Genomic DNA, 22,933 nt, shown 5'->3' with positions numbered 1-22,933 from the left:
ACGTGTAGCCCATAGAACCCCAAAAGCAACGGGACGAGTTCTGGTCACATACTCCCTCAAAATGACATCCTGGCCTTCTTCTGGAACTCCCTCCCCTCTCAGACTCTCAAGGTTTCCTCCAGCGTGTCGGTTCCCACAGAGCAGACCTTTGGTCTGAGACCTGACAGTCCAGAAGCCACGCATGCTGCCGCGTGACGGCGGTGTCGCGGCTTGGGACAAGAGGAGGCCCCACGGTGCGGGCTGGGGCGCCAGGCACCGCGGCGGGCGCTGAGGGTGGGGGTGACCCCCACCCCGGGCCGCCGCCTCGCTCCCAGAAAGGGGACAGAACAAGAGGCAAAACAAAAAAAAAAAGAAGAAGAAGCCTACGGCACCCGGTATTCCCAGGCGGTCTCCCATCCAAGTACTAACCAGGCCCGACCCTGCTTAGCTTCCGAGACCAGACGAGATCGGGCGCGTTCAGGGTGGTGTGGCCCTAGACGGCGGAGGGCGCCCCTGCCCCGCTCAAGAAGCCGAGCCTCTCTGCGCTTCCCCGCCGCCTCCTCCCGCCCCAGGCCCCGCGCCGGCGCTGACCGGCGCCGGGCCGGGCCTGTTGAGTTCACCGGCCGGGTCCGGCGGGCTCCGTGGGACGGGGGTGACAGGCGGGGCGGGGCGGGGCGGGCAGGGAGCGGCGGGCCGGGGTGGGGGGCTGTCTCTCTATACACACACACACACACACACACACACACACTCACACTCACACTCACACAAGATGCGCCTCCACTGCTGGACTCGCCAAGGTGGAGACCTTCCAGCCTCCTTCACCTACCCGCCCCCCACCCCCAGCTCGTGGCCGCCCCCACCGCCGCCGCCGCCGCCGCCGATTGCGCACGCGCGGGTCGCCCGCCCTTTGACCCCAGGCAGGGGCCGCCCTCCCCGACAACCCCTTTCAGCTGCGCCCCCCACCCTGTGGGTGGGCTGCCGCCTATTCACCCCGGGCCCGGGCTGGGGCACTGCGCATGGGGGAGGGGAGCGAGTGTATGGGGCGTCTCTCTCTCTCTCTAGGGATGTGTCCCATGGGTGGGGTGGCGTGGTTTGTGGGGCGCTGAAGAAATCAGTCCCCTCCATCTCCTACCTCTGGAAAACGCCCAAGCCCTTGGAGAACTGCCGGCAACGCGACCGTGGGGGCCGGGACCCTCCTCTGTGTCCTCCTGTGGCCCGGTCCAAGGGGCCTGGGCCTGGCCGGGGCTGCATTGGACCCCGACCTCCCTGGCGTGTGGACTCGCTAAAAATCGGCGATTAGATATTGGATTCCAGCTTCATTGAGGTCATTTCACTAATGAGTGCACCGGAAAGAGTTTCCTAATCCATCTGTGAGGGTGGCAACTGAAAGAGAATTTTAAAGCTGACAGAATAGGCGAGGAAAGGCATAGGAGATTTCCACACCCAGTAAGGAAGCCTTTCCCGAAATGGAAGAAAGAAACGAGCAAACAGAAACACCGGTAGCCCGCCAGGATCAGAGTCTGCCCCCGAGAGAAAGTACCCTGACCAGGTTCACCCGTGGGTGGGTGGCGAGCTAGCGGCATTCAGAAGAGCGAGGCCCGCAGTCTGTGCAGAAGACACCTGCACTCGGGTGTGTGTGGCGGCACGATTCACAAGCAGCTCCAGATGTTAAGCCAAGGAGAAGCCAGGGAGTTCCCAACGCCCCAGGTGTCCTCAGCCCACGACTGGCTGCTGGGGGAATGCGAAGCCCGGCTCCTTGTCTCAGAGCGGGACAACCAGGAGGTGTGACGTACACCCCGGGGTTCCCAGGAGGATCAGGCTGAAGCTGGGACTTGGCCTGAAAGTGTCCCCTCGCATGGCCACCCGCTTCCCCTTCCTGCTCCTCTACTCCTGGTGCCCCTCCATCCAGGGGCCAGACCTTAAAGAGTCACCCGCAAGAGAATCCTGGTCCCAAAGGAGCCTTCTGGGGGACCCGTGCTGAGAGAGGTTGTGGGCATGGCCCGCTGGGGCTCTGCCCGACCCAGGGCTGAGAGGTGCAACCTCCCAGCTCTGGGTCCCTGCAGGGGAAGCGTTGGCAAGCACAGGGCCAGTCCTCCAAAGGCCCAGGTGCAGGGAGCCCAGGCCAAGCAGCCTGTGGAAGAAGCCACCCCGGGAACACGACTGCAGGCCACGGCCCTTCCCACCTCCTCCTCCTCCTCCTCCTGCTCCTCCACCCCCCCGACCTCCCACCCCCACCCCCCCGACATGGCGCAGGGCTCAGAGACACCTCAGACACTTGCTACCCAAAGTGCAAAGGGCATCAGTTGCTCCTCCACACCCCCCCCCCTGCCCAGCAGACCGCGTTGTCCAGCCAGCCCCCGGGCCTCCCTGGGGTGCCCAGCACAAAAGTGCAGACAACCACCGGACCCTCAATCTCAGTTTTCGGATGTTTTTGCCACTCTAAGGACCCGCAGGCCAGCTGGGCCTTCTGGCAGGACAGAGAGCCCCGGAATCCGACGTGGAGAGCCGGGTGTACGTCCCCACGAGGAGGCGGTCCCCACCTCCGCGGCTCTCCCCTTGCGGGGGGGAAAAGCAGCCACGGGGCCTCAGAGAAGACACCAGGCTGGGCGCCCGCCCCACAGTGGGGGCACGTCCCCCGCAGGCCACTTAGCGCCGGCCGCCGGCCGGCGGACGGTTGGGTGGCGCGAGACGCTGCGGCCGCCCTGCTACCGGGTTCCTGGGAGGGCGTCCTGGAACCAGCGTCCACACCAAGCCCTTGGAAGGCCCAGGCGACGGAGGAGCCCCGTCAGGCAGGGGCCGAGGACGGTGACGGCCCGGGCGGGGAGGAGCGTGTCAGGCAGGGGCAGAGGACGGTGACAGGTGACAGGCCGGGCGGGAAGGAGTCAGTCAGGCAGGGGCCGAGGAGGAGACGGGCTGGGTAAGGGTTAGGGTTAGAGTCAGGGCACAAGTCACAATCGCAAAGACCTGGAAGCGACCCGAGTGCCCAGCGACCCACGAGTGCGTAAATGAAATGTGGCGCGTGGACACCACGGAGTGCTATTCAGCTAGGAGGAGCAGCGGTGAGAGGGCACCTCTCGTGGTTCTCCTGGCCAGAGCTGGAACCCGTTCCAGTAAGCCAGGTAGCCCAAGAATGGACACACGAGCACCACGTGCTCGCGCTCACCAGCAAATGGGTACGAACCGATGGACACCTAAGTGGACACAGAGGAATCACCTTCATCGGGTGGGTGTCGGGCGGGTGGGGGGAGGGGATGGGCATACACCTCCATTAGGAATGGGGTGGGTGCGCACCGACTGGGGGATGGGCGCACTTGAGGCTCTGACCCGAGGGGGGAGGCTGGGAGAGGGCAACGTACCCGACCTTAACATTGGTACCCCCAAAATACGCTGCAACAACATCAGAGGTAAATGAATAACAACACAGGGGGGAGGGGGGCACGGGCAACACATGTCACCTTAATACTTGGACTCCCATCATCTGCTTGAAAAGAGAGAGAAAAGAAAATGCAATCATAGAGATAAGAGACACTTTTTAAAAATAATGAATCCGAAGAGAAAAGTAAAAGGAGGCCTGTGGAGCAGGTCTGGGTGTGACTCCGGATCCCCCAACATCAGGTGCCACCACCAAAGATTCCTACGTGTAGCCCATAGAACCCCAAAAGCAACGGGACGAGTTCTGGTCACATACTCCCTCAAAATGACATCCTGGCCTTCTTCTGGAACTCCCTCCCCTCTCAGACTCTCAAGGTTTCCTCCAGCGTGTCGGTTCCCACAGAGCAGACCTTTGGTCTGAGACCTGACAGTCCAGAAGCCACGCATGCTGCCGCGTGACGGCGGTGTCGCGGCTTGGGACAAGAGGAGGCCCCACGGTGCGGGCTGGGGCGCCAGGCACCGCGGCGGGCGCTGAGGGTGGGGGTGACCCCCACCCCGGGCCGCCGCCTCGCTCCCAGAAAGGGGACAGAACAAGAGGCAAAACAAAAAAAAAAAGAAGAAGAAGCCTACGGCACCCGGTATTCCCAGGCGGTCTCCCATCCAAGTACTAACCAGGCCCGACCCTGCTTAGCTTCCGAGACCAGACGAGATCGGGCGCGTTCAGGGTGGTGTGGCCCTAGACGGCGGAGGGCGCCCCTGCCCCGCTCAAGAAGCCGAGCCTCTCTGCGCTTCCCCGCCGCCTCCTCCCGCCCCAGGCCCCGCGCCGGCGCTGACCGGCGCCGGGCCGGGCCTGTTGAGTTCACCGGCCGGGTCCGGCGGGCTCCGTGGGACGGGGGTGACAGGCGGGGCGGGGCGGGGCGGGCAGGGAGCGGCGGGCCGGGGTGGGGGGCTGTCTCTCTATACACACACACACACACACACACTCACACTCACACTCACTCACTCACACTCACACAAGATGCGCCTCCACTGCTGGACTCGCCAAGGTGGAGACCTTCCAGCCTCCTTCACCTACCCGCCCCCCACCCCCAGCTCGTGGCCGCCCCCGCCGCCGCCGCCGCCGCCGCCGCCGCCGCCGATTGCGCACGCGCGGGTCGCCCGCCCTTTGACCCCAGGCAGGGGCCGCCCTCCCCGACAACCCCTTTCAGCTGCGCCCCCCACCCTGTGGGTGGGCTGCCGCCTATTCACCCCGGGCCCGGGCTGGGGCACTGCGCATGGGGGAGGGGAGCGAGTGTATGGGGCGTCTCTCTCTCTCTCTAGGGATGTGTCCCATGGGTGGGGTGGCGTGGTTTGTGGGGCGCTGAAGAAATCAGTCCCCTCCATCTCCTACCTCTGGAAAACGCCCAAGCCCTTGGAGAACTGCCGGCAACGCGACCGTGGGGGCCGGGACCCTCCTCTGTGTCCTCCTGTGGCCCGGTCCAAGGGGCCTGGGCCTGGCCGGGGCTGCATTGGACCCCGACCACCCTGGCGTGTGGACTCGCTAAAAATCGGCGATTAGATATTGGATTCCAGCTTCATTGAGGTCATTTCACTAATGAGTGCACCGGAAAGAGTTTCCTAATCCATCTGTGAGGGTGGCAACTGAAAGAGAATTTTAAAGCTGACAGAATAGGCGAGGAAAGGCATAGGAGATTTCCACACCCAGTAAGGAAGCCTTTCCCGAAATGGAAGAAAGAAACGAGCAAACAGAAACACCGGTAGCCCGCCAGGATCAGAGTCTGCCCCCGAGAGAAAGTACCCTGACCAGGTTCACCCGTGGGTGGGTGGCGAGCTAGCGGCATTCAGAAGAGCGAGGCCCGCAGTCTGTGCAGAAGACACCTGCACTCGGGTGTGTGTGGCGGCACGATTCACAAGCAGCTCCAGATGTTAAGCCAAGGAGAAGCCAGGGAGTTCCCAACGCCCCAGGTGTCCTCAGCCCACGACTGGCTGCTGGGGGAATGCGAAGCCCGGCTCCTTGTCTCAGAGCGGGACAACCAGGAGGTGTGACGTACACCCCGGGGTTCCCAGGAGGATCAGGCTGAAGCTGGGACTTGGCCTGAAAGTGTCCCCTCGCATGGCCACCCGCTTCCCCTTCCTGCTCCTCTACTCCTGGTGCCCCTCCATCCAGGGGCCAGACCTTAAAGAGTCACCCGCAAGAGAATCCTGGTCCCAAAGGAGCCTTCTGGGGGACCCGTGCTGAGAGAGGTTGTGGGCATGGCCCGCTGGGGCTCTGCCCGACCCAGGGCTGAGAGGTGCAACCTCCCAGCTCTGGGTCCCTGCAGGGGAAGCGTTGGCAAGCACAGGGCCAGTCCTCCAAAGGCCCAGGTGCAGGGAGCCCAGGCCAAGCAGCCTGTGGAAGAAGCCACCCCGGGAACACGACTGCAGGCCACGGCCCTTCCCACCTCCTCCTCCTCCTCCTCCTGCTCCTCCACCCCCCCGACCTCCCACCCCCACCCCCCCGACATGGCGCAGGGCTCAGAGACACCTCAGACACTTGCTACCCAAAGTGCAAAGGGCATCAGTTGCTCCTCCACACCCCCCCCCCGCCCAGCAGACCGCGTTGTCCAGCCAGCCCCCGGGCCTCCCTGGGGTGCCCAGCACAAAAGTGCAGACAACCACCGGACCCTCAATCTCAGTTTTCGGATGTTTTTGCCACTCTAAGGACCCGCAGGCCAGCTGGGCCTTCTGGCAGGACAGAGAGCCCCGGAATCCGACGTGGAGAGCCGGGTGTACGTCCCCACGAGGAGGCGGTCCCCACCTCCGCGGCTCTCCCCTTGCGGGGGGGAAAAGCAGCCACGGGGCCTCAGAGAAGACACCAGGCTGGGCGCCCGCCCCACAGTGGGGGCACGTCCCCCGCAGGCCACTTAGCGCCGGCCGCCGGCCGGCGGACGGTTGGGTGGCGCGAGACGCTGCGGCCGCCCTGCTACCGGGTTCCTGGGAGGGCGTCCTGGAACCAGCGTCCACACCAAGCCCTTGGAAGGCCCAGGCGACGGAGGAGCCCCGTCAGGCAGGGGCCGAGGACGGTGACGGCCCAGGCGGGGAGGAGCGTGTCAGGCAGGGGCAGAGGACGGTGACAGGTGACAGGCCGGGCGGGAAGGAGTCAGTCAGGCAGGGGCCGAGGAGGAGACGGGCTGGGTAAGGGTTAGGGTTAGAGTCAGGGCACAAGTCACAATCGCAAAGACCTGGAAGCGACCCGAGTGCCCAGCGACCCACGAGTGCGTAAATGAAATGTGGCGCGTGGACACCACGGAGTGCTATTCAGCTAGGAGGAGCAGCGGTGAGAGGGCACCTCTCGTGGTTCTCCTGGCCAGAGCTGGAACCCGTTCCAGTAAGCCAGGTAGCCCAAGAATGGACACACGAGCACCACGTGCTCGCGCTCACCAGCAAATGGGTACGAACCGATGGACACCTAAGTGGACACAGAGGAATCACCTTCATCGGGTGGGTGTCGGGCGGGTGGGGGGAGGGGATGGGCATACACCTCCATTAGGAATGGGGTGGGTGCGCACCGACTGGGGGATGGGCGCACTTGAGGCTCTGACCCGAGGGGGGAGGCTGGGAGAGGGCAACGTACCCGACCTTAACATTGGTACCCCCACAATACGCTGCAACAACATCAGAGGTAAATGAATAAGAACACAGGGGGGAGGGGGGCACGGGCAACACATGTCACCTTAATACTTGGACTCCCATCATCTGCTTGAAAAGAGAGAGAAAAGAAAATGCAATCATAGAGATAAGAGACACTTTTTAAAAATAATGAATCCGAAGAGAAAAGTAAAAGGAGGCCTGTGGAGCAGGTCTGGGTGTGACTCCGGATCCCCCAACATCAGGTGCCACCACCAAAGATTCCTACGTGTAGCCCATAGAACCCCAAAAGCAACGGGACGAGTTCTGGTCACATACTCCCTCAAAATGACATCCTGGCCTTCTTCTGGAACTCCCTCCCCTCTCAGACTCTCAAGGTTTCCTCCAGCGTGTCGGTTCCCACAGAGCAGACCTTTGGTCTGAGACCTGACAGTCCAGAAGCCACGCATGCTGCCGCGTGACGGCGGTGTCGCGGCTTGGGACAAGAGGAGGCCCCACGGTGCGGGCTGGGGCGCCAGGCACCGCGGCGGGCGCTGAGGGTGGGGGTGACCCCCACCCCGGGCCGCCGCCTCGCTCCCAGAAAGGGGACAGAACAAGAGGCAAAACAAAAAAAAAAAAAAGAAGAAGCCTACGGCACCCGGTATTCCCAGGCGGTCTCCCATCCAAGTACTAACCAGGCCCGACCCTGCTTAGCTTCCGAGACCAGACGAGATCGGGCGCGTTCAGGGTGGTGTGGCCCTAGACGGCGGAGGGCGCCCCTGCCCCGCTCAAGAAGCCGAGCCTCTCTGCGCTTCCCCGCCGCCTCCTCCCGCCCCAGGCCCCGCGCCGGCGCTGACCGGCGCCGGGCCGGGCCTGTTGAGTTCACCGGCCGGGTCCGGCGGGCTCCGTGGGACGGGGGTGACAGGCGGGGTGGGGCGGGGCGGGCAGGGAGCGGCGGGCCGGGGTGGGGGGCTGTCTCTCTATACACACACACACACACACACACACACACACTCACACTCACACTCACTCACTCACACTCACACAAGATGCGCCTCCACTGCTGGACTCGCCAAGGTGGAGACCTTCCAGCCTCCTTCACCTACCCGCCCCCCACCCCCAGCTCGTGGCCGCCCCCGCCGCCGCCGCCGCCGCCGATTGCGCACGCGCGGGTCGCCCGCCCTTTGACCCCAGGCAGGGGCCGCCCTCCCCGACAACCCCTTTCAGCTGCGCCCCCCACCCTGTGGGTGGGCTGCCGCCTATTCACCCCGGGCCCGGGCTGGGGCACTGCGCATGGGGGAGGGGAGCGAGTGTATGGGGCGTCTCTCTCTCTCTCTAGGGATGTGTCCCATGGGTGGGGTGGCGTGGTTTGTGGGGCGCTGAAGAAATCAGTCCCCTCCATCTCCTACCTCTGGAAAACGCCCAAGCCCTTGGAGAACTGCCGGCAACGCGACCGTGGGGGCCGGGACCCTCCTCTGTGTCCTCCTGTGGCCCGGTCCAAGGGGCCTGGGCCTGGCCGGGGCTGCATTGGACCCCGACCACCCTGGCGTGTGGACTCGCTAAAAATCGGCGATTAGATATTGGATTCCAGCTTCATTGAGGTCATTTCACTAATGAGTGCACCGGAAAGAGTTTCCTAATCCATCTGTGAGGGTGGCAACTGAAAGAGAATTTTAAAGCTGACAGAATAGGCGAGGAAAGGCATAGGAGATTTCCACACCCAGTAAGGAAGCCTTTCCCGAAATGGAAGAAAGAAACGAGCAAACAGAAACACCGGTAGCCCGCCAGGATCAGAGTCTGCCCCCGAGAGAAAGTACCCTGACCAGGTTCACCCGTGGGTGGGTGGCGAGCTAGCGGCATTCAGAAGAGCGAGGCCCGCAGTCTGTGCAGAAGACACCTGCACTCGGGTGTGTGTGGCGGCACGATTCACAAGCAGCTCCAGATGTTAAGCCAAGGAGAAGCCAGGGAGTTCCCAACGCCCCAGGTGTCCTCAGCCCACGACTGGCTGCTGGGGGAATGCGAAGCCCGGCTCCTTGTCTCAGAGCGGGACAACCAGGAGGTGTGACGTACACCCCGGGGTTCCCAGGAGGATCAGGCTGAAGCTGGGACTTGGCCTGAAAGTGTCCCCTCGCATGGCCACCCGCTTCCCCTTCCTGCTCCTCTACTCCTGGTGCCCCTCCATCCAGGGGCCAGACCTTAAAGAGTCACCCGCAAGAGAATCCTGGTCCCAAAGGAGCCTTCTGGGGGACCCGTGCTGAGAGAGGTTGTGGGCATGGCCCGCTGGGGCTCTGCCCGACCCAGGGCTGAGAGGTGCAACCTCCCAGCTCTGGGTCCCTGCAGGGGAAGCGTTGGCAAGCACAGGGCCAGTCCTCCAAAGGCCCAGGTGCAGGGAGCCCAGGCCAAGCAGCCTGTGGAAGAAGCCACCCCGGGAACACGACTGCAGGCCACGGCCCTTCCCACCTCCTCCTCCTCCTCCTCCTGCTCCTCCACCCCCCCGACCTCCCACCCCCACCCCCCCGACATGGCGCAGGGCTCAGAGACACCTCAGACACTTGCTACCCAAAGTGCAAAGGGCATCAGTTGCTCCTCCACACCCCCCCCCCGCCCAGCAGACCGCGTTGTCCAGCCAGCCCCCGGGCCTCCCTGGGGTGCCCAGCACAAAAGTGCAGACAACCACCGGACCCTCAATCTCAGTTTTCGGATGTTTTTGCCACTCTAAGGACCCGCAGGCCAGCTGGGCCTTCTGGCAGGACAGAGAGCCCCGGAATCCGACGTGGAGAGCCGGGTGTACGTCCCCACGAGGAGGCGGTCCCCACCTCCGCGGCTCTCCCCTTGCGGGGGGGAAAAGCAGCCACGGGGCCTCAGAGAAGACACCAGGCTGGGCGCCCGCCCCACAGTGGGGGCACGTCCCCCGCAGGCCACTTAGCGCCGGCCGCCGGCCGGCGGACGGTTGGGTGGCGCGAGACGCTGCGGCCGCCCTGCTACCGGGTTCCTGGGAGGGCGTCCTGGAACCAGCGTCCACACCAAGCCCTTGGAAGGCCCAGGCGACGGAGGAGCCCCGTCAGGCAGGGGCCGAGGACGGTGACGGCCCAGGCGGGGAGGAGCGTGTCAGGCAGGGGCAGAGGACGGTGACAGGTGACAGGCCGGGCGGGAAGGAGTCAGTCAGGCAGGGGCCGAGGAGGAGACGGGCTGGGTAAGGGTTAGGGTTAGAGTCAGGGCACAAGTCACAATCGCAAAGACCTGGAAGCGACCCGAGTGCCCAGCGACCCACGAGTGCGTAAATGAAATGTGGCGCGTGGACACCACGGAGTGCTATTCAGCTAGGAGGAGCAGCGGTGAGAGGGCACCTCTCGTGGTTCTCCTGGCCAGAGCTGGAACCCGTTCCAGTAAGCCAGGTAGCCCAAGAATGGACACACGAGCACCACGTGCTCGCGCTCACCAGCAAATGGGTACGAACCGATGGACACCTAAGTGGACACAGAGGAATCACCTTCATCGGGTGGGTGTCGGGCGGGTGGGGGGAGGGGATGGGCATACACCTCCATTAGGAATGGGGTGGGTGCGCACCGACTGGGGGATGGGCGCACTTGAGGCTCTGACCCGAGGGGGGAGGCTGGGAGAGGGCAACGTACCCGACCTTAACATTGGTACCCCCACAATACGCTGCAACAACATCAGAGGTAAATGAATAAGAACACAGGGGGGAGGGGGGCACGGGCAACACATGTCACCTTAATACTTGGACTCCCATCATCTGCTTGAAAAGAGAGAGAAAAGAAAATGCAATCATAGAGATAAGAGACACTTTTTAAAAATAATGAATCCGAAGAGAAAAGTAAAAGGAGGCCTGTGGAGCAGGTCTGGGTGTGACTCCGGATCCCCCAACATCAGGTGCCACCACCAAAGATTCCTACGTGTAGCCCATAGAACCCCAAAAGCAACGGGACGAGTTCTGGTCACATACTCCCTCAAAATGACATCCTGGCCTTCTTCTGGAACTCCCTCCCCTCTCAGACTCTCAAGGTTTCCTCCAGCGTGTCGGTTCCCACAGAGCAGACCTTTGGTCTGAGACCTGACAGTCCAGAAGCCACGCATGCTGCCGCGTGACGGCGGTGTCGCGGCTTGGGACAAGAGGAGGCCCCACGGTGCGGGCTGGGGCGCCAGGCACCGCGGCGGGCGCTGAGGGTGGGGGTGACCCCCACCCCGGGCCGCCGCCTCGCTCCCAGAAAGGGGACAGAACAAGAGGCAAAACAAAAAAAAAAAAAAGAAGAAGCCTACGGCACCCGGTATTCCCAGGCGGTCTCCCATCCAAGTACTAACCAGGCCCGACCCTGCTTAGCTTCCGAGACCAGACGAGATCGGGCGCGTTCAGGGTGGTGTGGCCCTAGACGGCGGAGGGCGCCCCTGCCCCGCTCAAGAAGCCGAGCCTCTCTGCGCTTCCCCGCCGCCTCCTCCCGCCCCAGGCCCCGCGCCGGCGCTGACCGGCGCCGGGCCGGGCCTGTTGAGTTCACCGGCCGGGTCCGGCGGGCTCCGTGGGACGGGGGTGACAGGCGGGGTGGGGCGGGGCGGGCAGGGAGCGGCGGGCCGGGGTGGGGGGCTGTCTCTCTATACACACACACACACACACACACACACACACTCACACTCACACTCACTCACTCACACTCACACAAGATGCGCCTCCACTGCTGGACTCGCCAAGGTGGAGACCTTCCAGCCTCCTTCACCTACCCGCCCCCCACCCCCAGCTCGTGGCCGCCCCCGCCGCCGCCGCCGCCGCCGATTGCGCACGCGCGGGTCGCCCGCCCTTTGACCCCAGGCAGGGGCCGCCCTCCCCGACAACCCCTTTCAGCTGCGCCCCCCACCCTGTGGGTGGGCTGCCGCCTATTCACCCCGGGCCCGGGCTGGGGCACTGCGCATGGGGGAGGGGAGCGAGTGTATGGGGCGTCTCTCTCTCTCTCTAGGGATGTGTCCCATGGGTGGGGTGGCGTGGTTTGTGGGGCGCTGAAGAAATCAGTCCCCTCCATCTCCTACCTCTGGAAAACGCCCAAGCCCTTGGAGAACTGCCGGCAACGCGACCGTGGGGGCCGGGACCCTCCTCTGTGTCCTCCTGTGGCCCGGTCCAAGGGGCCTGGGCCTGGCCGGGGCTGCATTGGACCCCGACCACCCTGGCGTGTGGACTCGCTAAAAATCGGCGATTAGATATTGGATTCCAGCTTCATTGAGGTCATTTCACTAATGAGTGCACCGGAAAGAGTTTCCTAATCCATCTGTGAGGGTGGCAACTGAAAGAGAATTTTAAAGCTGACAGAATAGGCGAGGAAAGGCATAGGAGATTTCCACACCCAGTAAGGAAGCCTTTCCCGAAATGGAAGAAAGAAACGAGCAAACAGAAACACCGGTAGCCCGCCAGGATCAGAGTCTGCCCCCGAGAGAAAGTACCCTGACCAGGTTCACCCGTGGGTGGGTGGCGAGCTAGCGGCATTCAGAAGAGCGAGGCCCGCAGTCTGTGCAGAAGACACCTGCACTCGGGTGTGTGTGGCGGCACGATTCACAAGCAGCTCCAGATGTTAAGCCAAGGAGAAGCCAGGGAGTTCCCAACGCCCCAGGTGTCCTCAGCCCACGACTGGCTGCTGGGGGAATGCGAAGCCCGGCTCCTTGTCTCAGAGCGGGACAACCAGGAGGTGTGACGTACACCCCGGGGTTCCCAGGAGGATCAGGCTGAAGCTGGGACTTGGCCTGAAAGTGTCCCCTCGCATGGCCACCCGCTTCCCCTTCCTGCTCCTCTACTCCTGGTGCCCCTCCATCCAGGGGCCAGACCTTAAAGAGTCACCCGCAAGAGAATCCTGGTCCCAAAGGAGCCTTCTGGGGGACCCGTGCTGAGAGAGGTTGTGGGCATGGCCCGCTGGGGCTCTGCCCGACCCAGGGCTGAGAGGTGCAACCTCCCAGCTCTGGGTCCCTGCAGGGGAAGCGTTGGCAAGCACAGGGCCAGTCCTCCAAAGGCCCAGGTGCAGGGAGCCCAGGCCAAGCAGCCTGTGGAAGAAGCCACCCCGGGAACACGACTGCAGGCCACGGCCCTTCCCACCTCCTCCTCCTCCTCCTCCTGCTCCTCCACCCCCCCGACCTCCCACCCCCACCCCCCCGACATGGCGCAGGGCTCAGAGACACCTCAGACACTTGCTACCCAAAGTGCAAAGGGCATCAGTTGCTCCTCCACACCCCCCCCCCTGCCCAGCAGACCGCGTTGTCCAGCCAGCCCCCGGGCCTCCCTGGGGTGCCCAGCACAAAAGTGCAGACAACCACCGGACCCTCAATCTCAGTTTTCGGATGTTTTTGCCACTCTAAGGACCCGCAGGCCAGCTGGGCCTTCTGGCAGGACAGAGAGCCCCGGAATCCGACGTGGAGAGCTGGGTGTACGTCCCCACGAGGAGGCGGTCCCCACCTCCGCGGCTCTCCCCTTGCGGGGGGGAAAAGCAGCCACGGGGCCTCAGAGAAGACACCAGGCTGGGCGCCCGCCCCACAGTGGGGGCACGTCCCCCGCAGGCCACTTAGCGCCGGCCGCCGGCCGGCGGACGGTTGGGTGGCGCGAGACGCTGCGGCCGCCCTGCTACCGGGTTCCTGGGAGGGCGTCCTGGAACCAGCGTCCACACCAAGCCCTTGGAAGGCCCAGGCGACGGAGGAGCCCCGTCAGGCAGGGGCCGAGGACGGTGACGGCCCGGGCGGGGAGGAGCGTGTCAGGCAGGGGCAGAGGACGGTGACAGGTGACAGGCCGGGCGGGAAGGAGTCAGTCAGGCAGGGGCCGAGGAGGAGACGGGCTGGGTAAGGGTTAGGGTTAGAGTCAGGGCACAAGTCACAATCGCAAAGACCTGGAAGCGACCCGAGTGCCCAGCGACCCACGAGTGCGTAAATGAAATGTGGCGCGTGGACACCACGGAGTGCTATTCAGCTAGGAGGAGCAGCGGTGAGAGGGCACCTCTCGTGGTTCTCCTGGCCAGAGCTGGAACCCGTTCCAGTAAGCCAGGTAGCCCAAGAATGGACACACGAGCACCACGTGCTCGCGCTCACCAGCAAATGGGTACGAACCGATGGACACCTAAGTGGACACAGAGGAATCACCTTCATCGGGTGGGTGTCGGGCGGGTGGGGGGAGGGGATGGGCATACACCTCCATTAGGAATGGGGTGGGTGCGCACCGACTGGGGGATGGGCGCACTTGAGGCTCTGACCCGAGGGGGGAGGCTGGGAGAGGGCAACGTACCCGACCTTAACATTGGTACCCCCACAATACGCTGCAACAACATCAGAGGTAAATGAATAAGAACACAGGGGGGAGGGGGGCACGGGCAACACATGTCACCTTAATACTTGGACTCCCATCATCTGCTTGAAAAGAGAGAGAAAAGAAAATGCAATCATAGAGATAAGAGACACTTTTTAAAAATAATGAATCCGAAGAGAAAAGTAAAAGGAGGCCTGTGGAGCAGGTCTGGGTGTGACTCCGGATCCCCCAACATCAGGTGCCACCACCAAAGATTCCTACGTGTAGCCCATAGAACCCCAAAAGCAACGGGACGAGTTCTGGTCACATACTCCCTCAAAATGACATCCTGGCCTTCTTCTGGAACTCCCTCCCCTCTCAGACTCTCAAGGTTTCCTCCAGCGTGTCGGTTCCCACAGAGCAGACCTTTGGTCTGAGACCTGACAGTCCAGAAGCCACGCATGCTGCCGCGTGACGGCGGTGTCGCGGCTTGGGACAAGAGGAGGCCCCACGGTGCGGGCTGGGGCGCCAGGCACCGCGGCGGGCGCTGAGGGTGGGGGTGACCCCCACCCCGGGCCGCCGCCTCGCTCCCAGAAAGGGGACAGAACAAGAGGCAAAACAAAAAAAAAAAGAAGAAGAAGCCTACGGCACCCGGTATTCCCAGGCGGTCTCCCATCCAAGTACTAACCAGGCCCGACCCTGCTTAGCTTCCGAGACCAGACGAGATCGGGCGCGTTCAGGGTGGTGTGGCCCTAGACGGCGGAGGGCGCCCCTGCCCCGCTCAAGAAGCCGAGCCTCTCTGCGCTTCCCCGCCGCCTCCTCCCGCCCCAGGCCCCGCGCCGGCGCTGACCGGCGCCGGGCCGGGCCTGTTGAGTTCACCGGCCGGGTCCGGCGGGCTCCGTGGGACGGGGGTGACAGGCGGGGTGGGGCGGGGCGGGCAGGGAGCGGCGGGCCGGGGTGGGGGGCTGTCTCTCTATACACACACACACACACACACACACACACACACACTCACACTCACACTCACTCACTCACACTCACACAAGATGCGCCTCCACTGCTGGACTCGCCAAGGTGGAGACCTTCCAGCCTCCTTCACCTACCCGCCCCCCACCCCCAGCTCGTGGCCGCCCCCGCCGCCACCGCCGCCGCCGCCGCCGCCGCCGCCGATTGCGCACGCGCGGGTCGCCCGCCCTTTGACCCCAGGCAGGGGCCGCCCTCCCCGACAACCCCTTTCAGCTGCGCCCCCCACCCTGTGGGTGGGCTGCCGCCTATTCACCCCGGGCCCGGGCTGGGGCACTGCGCATGGGGGAGGGGAGCGAGTGTATGGGGCGTCTCTCTCTCTCTCTAGGGATGTGTCCCATGGGTGGGGTGGCGTGGTTTGTGGGGCGCTGAAGAAATCAGTCCCCTCCATCTCCTACCTCTGGAAAACGCCCAAGCCCTTGGAGAACTGCCGGCAACGCGACCGTGGGGGCCGGGACCCTCCTCTGTGTCCTCCTGTGGCCCGGTCCAAGGGGCCTGGGCCTGGCCGGGGCTGCATTGGACCCCGACCACCCTGGCGTGTGGACTCGCTAAAAATCGGCGATTAGATATTGGATTCCAGCTTCATTGAGGTCATTTCACTAATGAGTGCACCGGAAAGAGTTTCCTAATCCATCTGTGAGGGTGGCAACTGAAAGAGAATTTTAAAGCTGACAGAATAGGCGAGGAAAGGCATAGGAGATTTCCACACCCAGTAAGGAAGCCTTTCCCGAAATGGAAGAAAGAAACGAGCAAACAGAAACACCGGTAGCCCGCCAGGATCAGAGTCTGCCCCCGAGAGAAAGTACCCTGACCAGGTTCACCCGTGGGTGGGTGGCGAGCTAGCGGCATTCAGAAGAGCGAGGCCCGCAGTCTGTGCAGAAGACACCTGCACTCGGGTGTGTGTGGCGGCACGATTCACAAGCAGCTCCAGATGTTAAGCCAAGGAGAAGCCAGGGAGTTCCCAACGCCCCAGGTGTCCTCAGCCCACGACTGGCTGCTGGGGGAATGCGAAGCCCGGCTCCTTGTCTCAGAGCGGGACAACCAGGAGGTGTGACGTACACCCCGGGGTTCCCAGGAGGATCAGGCTGAAGCTGGGACTTGGCCTGAAAGTGTCCCCTCGCATGGCCACCCGCTTCCCCTTCCTGCTCCTCTACTCCTGGTGCCCCTCCATCCAGGGGCCAGACCTTAAAGAGTCACCCGCAAGAGAATCCTGGTCCCAAAGGAGCCTTCTGGGGGACCCGTGCTGAGAGAGGTTGTGGGCATGGCCCGCTGGGGCTCTGCCCGACCCAGGGCTGAGAGGTGCAACCTCCCAGCTCTGGGTCCCTGCAGGGGAAGCGTTGGCAAGCACAGGGCCAGTCCTCCAAAGGCCCAGGTGCAGGGAGCCCAGGCCAAGCAGCCTGTGGAAGAAGCCACCCCGGGAACACGACTGCAGGCCACGGCCCTTCCCACCTCCTCCTCCTCCTCCTCCTGCTCCTCCACCCCCCCGACCTCCCACCCCCACCCCCCCGACATGGCGCAGGGCTCAGAGACACCTCAGACACTTGCTACCCAAAGTGCAAAGGGCATCAGTTGCTCCTCCACACCCCCCCCCCTGCCCAGCAGACCGCGTTGTCCAGCCAGCCCCCGGGCCTCCCTGGGGTGCCCAGCACAAAAGTGCAGACAACCACCGGACCCTCAATCTCAGTTTTCGGATGTTTTTGCCACTCTAAGGACCCGCAGGCCAGCTGGGCCTTCTGGCAGGACAGAGAGCCCCGGAATCCGACGTGGAGAGCCGGGTGTACGTCCCCACGAGGAGGCGGTCCCCACCTCCGCGGCTCTCCCCTTGCGGGGGGGAAAAGCAGCCACGGGGCCTCAGAGAAGACACCAGGCTGGGCGCCCGCCCCACAGTGGGGGCACGTCCCCCGCAGGCCACTTAGCGCCGGCCGCCGGCCGGCGGACGGTTGGGTGGCGCGAGACGCTGCGGCCGCCCTGCTACCGGGTTCCTGGGAGGGCGTCCTGGAACCAGCGTCCACACCAAGCCCTTGGAAGGCCCAGGCGACGGAGGAGCCCCGTCAGGCAGGGGCCGAGGACGGTGACGGCCCGGGCGGGGAGGAGCGTGTCAGGCAGGGGCAGAGGACGGTGACAGGTGACAGGCCGGGCGGGAAGGAGTCAGTCAGGCAGGGGCCGAGGAGGAGACGGGCTGGGTAAGGGTTAGGGTTAGAGTCAGGGCACAAGTCACAATCGCAAAGACCTGGAAGCGACCCGAGTGCCCAGCGACCCACGAGTGCGTAAATGAAATGTGGCGCGTGGACACCACGGAGTGCTATTCAGCTAGGAGGAGCAGCGGTGAGAGGGCACCACTCGTGGTTCTCCTGGCCAGAGCTGGAACCCGTTCCAGTAAGCCAGGTAGCCCAAGAATGGACACACGAGCACCACGTGCTCGCGCTCACCAGCAAATGGGTACGAACCGATGGACACCTAAGTGGACACAGAGGAATCACCTTCATCGGGTGGGTGTCGGGCGGGTGGGGGGAGGGGATGGGCATACACCTCCATTAGGAATGGGGTGGGTGCGCACCGACTGGGGGATGGGCGCACTTGAGGCTCTGACCCGAGGGGGGAGGCTGGGAGAGGGCAACGTACCCGACCTTAACATTGGTACCCCCACAATACGCTGCAACAACATCAGAGGTAAATGAATAAGAACACAGGGGGGAGGGGGGCACGGGCAACACATGTCACCTTAATACTTGGACTCCCATCATCTGCTTGAAAAGAGAGAGAAAAGAAAATGCAATCATAGAGATAAGAGACACTTTTTAAAAATAATGAATCCGAAGAGAAAAGTAAAAGGAGGCCTGTGGAGCAGGTCTGGGTGTGACTCCGGATCCCCCAACATCAGGTGCCACCACCAAAGATTCCTACGTGTAGCCCATAGAACCCCAAAAGCAACGGGACGAGTTCTGGTCACATACTCCCTCAAAATGACATCCTGGCCTTCTTCTGGAACTCCCTCCCCTCTCAGACTCTCAAGGTTTCCTCCAGCGTGTCGGTTCCCACAGAGCAGACCTTTGGTCTGAGACCTGACAGTCCAGAAGCCACGCATGCTGCCGCGTGACGGCGGTGTCGCGGCTTGGGACAAGAGGAGGCCCCACGGTGCGGGCTGGGGCGCCAGGCACCGCGGCGGGCGCTGAGGGTGGGGGTGACCCCCACCCCGGGCCGCCGCCTCGCTCCCAGAAAGGGGACAGAACAAGAGGCAAAACAAAAAAAAAAAGAAGAAGAAGCCTACGGCACCCGGTATTCCCAGGCGGTCTCCCATCCAAGTACTAACCAGGCCCGACCCTGCTTAGCTTCCGAGACCAGACGAGATCGGGCGCGTTCAGGGTGGTGTGGCCCTAGACGGCGGAGGGCGCCCCTGCCCCGCTCAAGAAGCCGAGCCTCTCTGCGCTTCCCCGCCGCCTCCTCCCGCCCCAGGCCCCGCGCCGGCGCTGACCGGCGCCGGGCCGGGCCTGTTGAGTTCACCGGCCGGGTCCGGCGGGCTCCGTGGGACGGGGGTGACAGGCGGGGCGGGGCGGGCAGGGAGCGGCGGGCCGGGGTGGGGGGCTGTCTCTCTATACACACACACACACACACACACACACACACACACTCACACTCACACTCACTCACTCACACTCACACAAGATGCGCCTCCACTGCTGGACTCGCCAAGGTGGAGACCTTCCAGCCTCCTTCACCTACCCGCCCCCCACCCCCAGCTCGTGGCCGCCCCCGCCGCCGCCGCCGCCGCCGATTGCGCACGCGCGGGTCGCCCGCCCTTTGACCCCAGGCAGGGGCCGCCCTCCCCGACAACCCCTTTCAGCTGCGCCCCCCACCCTGTGGGTGGGCTGCCGCCTATTCACCCCGGGCCCGGGCTGGGGCACTGCGCATGGGGGAGGGGAGCGAGTGTATGGGGCGTCTCTCTCTCTCTCTAGGGATGTGTCCCATGGGTGGGGTGGCGTGGTTTGTGGGGCGCTGAAGAAATCAGTCCCCTCCATCTCCTACCTCTGGAAAACGCCCAAGCCCTTGGAGAACTGCCGGCAACGCGACCGTGGGGGCCGGGACCCTCCTCTGTGTCCTCCTGTGGCCCGGTCCAAGGGGCCTGGGCCTGGCCGGGGCTGCATTGGACCCCGACCACCCTGGCGTGTGGACTCGCTAAAAATCGGCGATTAGATATTGGATTCCAGCTTCATTGAGGTCATTTCACTAATGAGTGCACCGGAAAGAGTTTCCTAATCCATCTGTGAGGGTGGCAACTGAAAGAGAATTTTAAAGCTGACAGAATAGGCGAGGAAAGGCATAGGAGATTTCCACACCCAGTAAGGAAGCCTTTCCCGAAATGGAAGAAAGAAACGAGCAAACAGAAACACCGGTAGCCCGCCAGGATCAGAGTCTGCCCCCGAGAGAAAGTACCCTGACCAGGTTCACCCGTGGGTGGGTGGCGAGCTAGCGGCATTCAGAAGAGCGAGGCCCGCAGTCTGTGCAGAAGACACCTGCACTCGGGTGTGTGTGGCGGCACGATTCACAAGCAGCTCCAGATGTTAAGCCAAGGAGAAGCCAGGGAGTTCCCAACGCCCCAGGTGTCCTCAGCCCACGACTGGCTGCTGGGGGAATGCGAAGCCCGGCTCCTTGTCTCAGAGCGGGACAACCAGGAGGTGTGACGTACACCCCGGGGTTCCCAGGAGGATCAGGCTGAAGCTGGGACTTGGCCTGAAAGTGTCCCCTCGCATGGCCACCCGCTTCCCCTTCCTGCTCCTCTACTCCTGGTGCCCCTCCATCCAGGGGCCAGACCTTAAAGAGTCACCCGCAAGAGAATCCTGGTCCCAAAGGAGCCTTCTGGGGGACCCGTGCTGAGAGAGGTTGTGGGCATGGCCCGCTGGGGCTCTGCCCGACCCAGGGCTGAGAGGTGCAACCTCCCAGCTCTGGGTCCCTGCAGGGGAAGCGTTGGCAAGCACAGGGCCAGTCCTCCAAAGGCCCAGGTGCAGGGAGCCCAGGCCAAGCAGCCTGTGGAAGAAGCCACCCCGGGAACACGACTGCAGGCCACGGCCCTTCCCACCTCCTCCTCCTCCTCCTCCTGCTCCTCCACCCCCCCGACCTCCCACCCCCACCCCCCCGACATGGCGCAGGGCTCAGAGACACCTCAGACACTTGCTACCCAAAGTGCAAAGGGCATCAGTTGCTCCTCCACACCCCCCCCCCTGCCCAGCAGACCGCGTTGTCCAGCCAGCCCCCGGGCCTCCCTGGGGTGCCCAGCACAAAAGTGCAGACAACCACCGGACCCTCAATCTCAGTTTTCGGATGTTTTTGCCACTCTAAGGACCCGCAGGCCAGCTGGGCCTTCTGGCAGGACAGAGAGCCCCGGAATCCGACGTGGAGAGCCGGGTGTACGTCCCCACGAGGAGGCGGTCCCCACCTCCGCGGCTCTCCCCTTGCGGGGGGGAAAAGCAGCCACGGGGCCTCAGAGAAGACACCAGGCTGGGCGCCCGCCCCACAGTGGGGGCACGTCCCCCGCAGGCCACTTAGCGCCGGCCGCCGGCCGGCGGACGGTTGGGTGGCGCGAGACGCTGCGGCCGCCCTGCTACCGGGTTCCTGGGAGGGCGTCCTGGAACCAGCGTCCACACCAAGCCCTTGGAAGGCCCAGGCGACGGAGGAGCCCCGTCAGGCAGGGGCCGAGGACGGTGACGGCCCGGGCGGGGAGGAGCGTGTCAGGCAGGGGCAGAGGACGGTGACAGGTGACAGGCCGGGCGGGAAGGAGTCAGTCAGGCAGGGGCCGAGGAGGAGACGGGCTGGGTAAGGGTTAGGGTTAGAGTCAGGGCACAAGTCACAATCGCAAAGACCTGGAAGCGACCCGAGTGCCCAGCGACCCACGAGTGCGTAAATGAAATGTGGCGCGTGGACACCACGGAGTGCTATTCAGCTAGGAGGAGCAGCGGTGAGAGGGCACCTCTCGTGGTTCTCCTGGCCAGAGCTGGAACCCGTTCCAGTAAGCCAGGTAGCCCAAGAATGGACACACGAGCACCACGTGCTCGCGCTCACCAGCAAATGGGTACGAACCGATGGACACCTAAGTGGACACAGAGGAATCACCTTCATCGGGTGGGTGTCGGGCGGGTGGGGGGAGGGGATGGGCATACACCTCCATTAGGAATGGGGTGGGTGCGCACCGACTGGGGGATGGGCGCACTTGAGGCTCTGACCTGAGGGGGGAGGCTGGGAGAGGGCAACGTACCCGACCTTAACATTGGTACCCCCACAATACGCTGCAACAACATCAGAGGTAAATGAATAACAACACAGGGGGGAGGGGGGCACGGGCAACACATGTCACCTTAATACTTGGACTCCCATCATCTGCTTGAAAAGAGAGAGAAAAGAAAATGCAATCATAGAGATAAGAGACACTTTTTAAAAATAATGAATCCGAAGAGAAAAGTAAAAGGAGGCCTGTGGAGCAGGTCTGGGTGTGACTCCGGATCCCCCAACATCAGGTGGCACCACCAAAGATTCCTACGTGTAGCCCATAGAACCCCAAAAGCAACGGGACGAGTTCTGGTCACATACTCCCTCAAAATGACATCCTGGCCTTCTTCTGGAACTCCCTCCCCTCTCAGACTCTCAAGGTTTCCTCCAGCGTGTCGGTTCCCACAGAGCAGACCTTTGGTCTGAGACCTGACAGTCCAGAAGCCACGCATGCTGCCGCGTGACGGCGGTGTCGCGGCTTGGGACAAGAGGAGGCCCCACGGTGCGGGCTGGGGCGCCAGGCACCGCGGCGGGCGCTGAGGGTGGGGGTGACCCCCACCCCGGGCCGCCGCCTCGCTCCCAGAAAGGGGACAGAACAAGAGGCAAAACAAAAAAAAAAAAAAGAAGAAGCCTACGGCACCCGGTATTCCCAGGCGGTCTCCCATCCAAGTACTAACCAGGCCCGACCCTGCTTAGCTTCCGAGACCAGACGAGATCGGGCGCGTTCAGGGTGGTGTGGCCCTAGACGGCGGAGGGCGCCCCTGCCCCGCTCAAGAAGCCGAGCCTCTCTGCGCTTCCCCGCCGCCTCCTCCCGCCCCAGGCCCCGCGCCGGCGCTGACCGGCGCCGGGCCGGGCCTGTTGAGTTCACCGGCCGGGTCCAGCGGGCTCCGTGGGACGGGGGTGACAGGCGGGGTGGGGCGGGGCGGGCAGGGAGCGGCGGGCCGGGGTGGGGGGCTGTCTCTCTATACACACACACACACACACACACACACACACACACACACACACTCACACTCACACTCACTCACTCACACTCACACAAGATGCGCCTCCACTGCTGGACTCGCCAAGGTGGAGACCTTCCAGCCTCCTTCACCTACCCGCCCCCCACCCCCAGCTCGTGGCCGCCCCCGCCGCCACCGCCGCCGCCGCCGCCGCCGCCGCCGATTGCGCACGCGCGGGTCGCCCGCCCTTTGACCCCAGGCAGGGGCCGCCCTCCCCGACAACCCCTTTCAGCTGCGCCCCCCACCCTGTGGGTGGGCTGCCGCCTATTCACCCCGGGCCCGGGCTGGGGCACTGCGCATGGGGGAGGGGAGCGAGTGTATGGGGCGTCTCTCTCTCTCTCTAGGGATGTGTCCCATGGGTGGGGTGGCGTGGTTTGTGGGGCGCTGAAGAAATCAGTCCCCTCCATCTCCTACCTCTGGAAAACGCCCAAGC

At 63.8% G+C, this 22,933-nt stretch overlaps 7 non-coding genes across 7 annotated transcripts; all 7 read right to left on the bottom strand.

Moving 5' to 3' along the window:
* Positions 1-359: 359 nt before the first annotated feature.
* LOC142875070 (5S ribosomal RNA) lies at positions 360-478 on the bottom strand. The gene has a single exon (XR_012922615.1). It is a non-coding gene; the product is annotated as a 5S ribosomal RNA (ribosomal RNA).
* Positions 479-3,974: 3,496 nt separating this feature from the next.
* On the bottom strand, positions 3,975-4,093 carry LOC142875057 (5S ribosomal RNA). Its single transcript, XR_012922613.1, has one exon. It is a non-coding gene; the product is annotated as a 5S ribosomal RNA (ribosomal RNA).
* A 3,510-nt stretch (positions 4,094-7,603) lies between these two features.
* Positions 7,604-7,722, bottom strand: LOC142875045 (5S ribosomal RNA). Its single transcript, XR_012922611.1, has one exon. It is a non-coding gene; the product is annotated as a 5S ribosomal RNA (ribosomal RNA).
* A 3,506-nt stretch (positions 7,723-11,228) lies between these two features.
* Positions 11,229-11,347, bottom strand: LOC142875033 (5S ribosomal RNA). Its single transcript, XR_012922609.1, has one exon. It is a non-coding gene; the product is annotated as a 5S ribosomal RNA (ribosomal RNA).
* A 3,507-nt stretch (positions 11,348-14,854) lies between these two features.
* On the bottom strand, positions 14,855-14,973 carry LOC142875021 (5S ribosomal RNA). Its single transcript, XR_012922600.1, has one exon. It is a non-coding gene; the product is annotated as a 5S ribosomal RNA (ribosomal RNA).
* Positions 14,974-18,499: 3,526 nt separating this feature from the next.
* LOC142875009 (5S ribosomal RNA) lies at positions 18,500-18,618 on the bottom strand. The gene has a single exon (XR_012922588.1). It is a non-coding gene; the product is annotated as a 5S ribosomal RNA (ribosomal RNA).
* Positions 18,619-22,124: 3,506 nt separating this feature from the next.
* LOC142874997 (5S ribosomal RNA) lies at positions 22,125-22,243 on the bottom strand. Its single transcript, XR_012922577.1, has one exon. It is a non-coding gene; the product is annotated as a 5S ribosomal RNA (ribosomal RNA).
* Between the last annotated feature and the right edge of the window lie 690 nt (positions 22,244-22,933).

The sequence above is a fragment of the Microcebus murinus genome, chromosome 13 (assembly GCF_040939455.1).
Source record: "Microcebus murinus isolate Inina chromosome 13, M.murinus_Inina_mat1.0, whole genome shotgun sequence".
NCBI lineage: Eukaryota > Metazoa > Chordata > Mammalia > Primates > Cheirogaleidae > Microcebus > Microcebus murinus.
This window is presented reverse-complemented; position numbering and strand designations above follow the sequence as displayed.